Source organism: Lathyrus oleraceus, chromosome 2 (genome assembly GCF_024323335.1).
Source record: "Lathyrus oleraceus cultivar Zhongwan6 chromosome 2, CAAS_Psat_ZW6_1.0, whole genome shotgun sequence".
NCBI classification, from domain to species: domain Eukaryota; kingdom Viridiplantae; phylum Streptophyta; class Magnoliopsida; order Fabales; family Fabaceae; genus Lathyrus; species Lathyrus oleraceus.
In genome coordinates this window covers 126,623,470-126,626,671 of record NC_066580.1, presented here as the reverse complement: position 1 = coordinate 126,626,671, position 3,202 = coordinate 126,623,470, and positions in this window count along the sequence as shown.

Sequence of the window (3,202 nt, the reverse complement as noted above, 5' to 3'; positions counted from 1 at the left end):
GGTTAGCTCTTAACCTTGCCGTTGAGAGGCTAAGGTGAAGCTGATGAAAGGACGAAGTGAGGATAAGACCTCACAGCTCTTATCCCTGACCAGGGAGAGCTTCTGACAAATGAGCATGGGTCCAGAATGGGGGAACCCTTCTATACTCAGAGACTCTGACACAATGTGCACTGCACAAGATCTTGTGCTGGGATCTCAATGCTACAACCATGTAATGGGAGCAAGGAGAAGACTCAACTGAATAGTGGGGGATAGATTGCTTATCCCTAACTTCCACCAATTGCCTCTTTTAGAGGACTTTCACCTGCTTGGCACGAAAAATAAACAACCACAATCATTGCCTCTTAAGGAGGACTTCAGACAGTTTGCCCGGTCAAATAACAGACCGGGTCTCCAGACTACATGAAGTTAGGAAGTTACACCTCAATGCAAGTTGCTTAAGCAAAGAAAAGCAAAAGTTCACAAGGAACTGAGCAACTAAAAGTACCTGGAAACAATCAAACACAGTTAGTACTCAGACAGACAAAGATAAACAGCAAGTATTAATCATCTAGACTATACAAACTAATGCACAACAAAGCAAGCTCAAAGCTCAATCCCAAACTTCACAACCTACAAAACAAAGTTATATTAGTGTACAAACATCAAACAACATCAATTGAATTGACTTGGATCATTCTCCATTCACATTGCACCTTTTCATCCTGAAAAATCAATCAAATGTTAGCAACTAGACCACTAGGCCAAGCCTAGGGTCCAAAGGCAAGAAAAATTCCTAAACAGCAAGGGATCTCTAACCAAAGTCAAATTAATGTCAAACAAGAGCCAACACAATTAGTCTCATGTCCATATCATTCATTATATCCATTTCATGCACAAAACAATTCAAACTAGTTCAAATGGAGCACCAAACATCCAAACAGAACTATTGCATTCAAATCCACATCAAAACAAATCTAAAAATCCCCAAATAATTTACACCTAAACAGGGGATATTCCAGGTCTAGCATGTCAAATTTTAGCCTAATTGGACCAAGGGAACTATGTCAATGAAAACCAACAAAAACAGACACAATTACATGCTCCAAATCACAACATCAACACATGCATTCATTTCAAAAATTCATAAATCCATGAAAACAATAAAGAAATGGATGGGACCAAAACAGGGATGTTCTATCATGTGTCTACAACATTCATACCAAATTTCATGGCCATTCAATACCATATGAGCATTTCACATTAAATCTTCCAACATATGTCACATGAACTTGCAAATTCAACTACCAGAAATGAAAAATAGCAATCAATTTGAAAATGCCACATAAAATTCCACAAAAATTCACATAGAATCTTGACATGTTAATGAAACATTAAGCAAAATTTCACATTATTCCAACAAGTATAGGTCACTCAAAAAAATCCAGCAAGTTGACATAATGAGGTGTGACACAAATTGTCACACCTAAGTTCCAAAATTTGTAACTCAATGGCCAGGTATCAAAAATTCATGAAATTTACATGTAAATAAACATTGATCAGTCCACAATCATCACAAAAATTTTCAAGAATTTATTTCACACTATGAGCATTTCACATTGGATTTGGTAGAATGTATCAAAAATGAGTACATGTGAAACAAGCCTAGGTCAAACAAAATTCCTACCATGCACAACCTTCAAAAATGAGTCAAATAAATCCTACAGTCAACAACAAAGTCAACACAAAAATTTCCACAATTTTCTGATTTTTTACGATTTTTTATGAATTTTTTAAAGTCTTTATGAATTTTTTAGAATTTTTATGAATTAATTGAAATTTAGTAATGGCAGACTTGTAATTATGTGAGGCGGGAGCGGGAAACGCCTGATTCAAATTTTCAAACGGATTTGAAGATCTAACACACTAATCTTCATCGTTTTGCCCAGGAAAATTCCAGAAATCCTATGAACACATGATCCATGAATCCTAACCAAAATGAACAAATGGATAGCCGTTGGACTCGTCTAAGCACGAGGATCTCGAATATCAACTTAATTTCATCTAAAAGTTCCTAAATCTTGCAAATCGATGAAATTAGGGTTTCACATCGCATCTTTAAATCCAGATTTCCTGAGCTATATTCATCTATTTCATAAACTAAACACATCACTGAACTCCACATGAGATGAACTTTAAAACGCATATAACCATCAAGCATTTTATGAAATTTGAAATTCACTCACCCGGAAATTGCAGCGCTGGAATTGGATGGATTCGTGTGTTTTGGCTTCAAACAGATGTAGCATAATCCTCAGGAAGGTGAATGATGCGTTCAGATTTGCTTGATTCCACTCCTAGTGCTCATAATCACGATTTGCCATTGATGATGAATCCTTGTACAGTCACGATTCCACACTCCTTGCCTTCCAATCTTCACAAACAGTTGGAGATGATGATGAGAGGAGTTCAAATCAAAAAGAAACTCGAAGATTGATCAACAATTGATGAAGTTTGATGAAGTTGAAGGTTTTGTGTTCTTGAGGAAATTGAGAGAATTGGAGAGTTTTCAGATCTGGTTTTTGGTGAAATGATTTTCTTGTTATGATTAGAATGTGATTAGGTTTATATATGATACCTTAATCCAAGCTTAATCATGCTAATTAACCAAATTGAATGATTAGTGAAATGGTTAATTTTCAAGTAAGGGACAAAATGGTACTTTCACACATAAGCCAATGCCAGCTCATTGACAGCTCACACACTCTCAAAATGACATGTGTGAGCTGTTGCAACTTGTTTCACTCTCATTGGATGCATATTTCTCATTTTCACCATGTAATTGCACTTTGTCCAATTTTGCACTTTCATTCCACAAGCCAATTTCCAAACCATGAAGCCTAGCCATGTAATGATGATTCCAACAAGTTTCAAATACCATTTATGAGGTGTAGCAAAAATCCCCACTCAACAATTCCAATTATTTCACAAGTTGGACAATTTTGCCCCTGGTCCACTTAACTGTCCAGTTGAAATTTGACTTTTTGCATTGGCCACTTTTGAAGAAATCCAATTATGCACCATGAAAGTACATGTCAAATGGAGTTTGTGCATATAAAGAACTTGCAATTTGGACAAACCATGTGGAGATTATGGCCTCCTGATTATGGGTCATTTCTGAAATTCACTGAGCCCTAATTTTCCAACCATGCATTGGATTTTC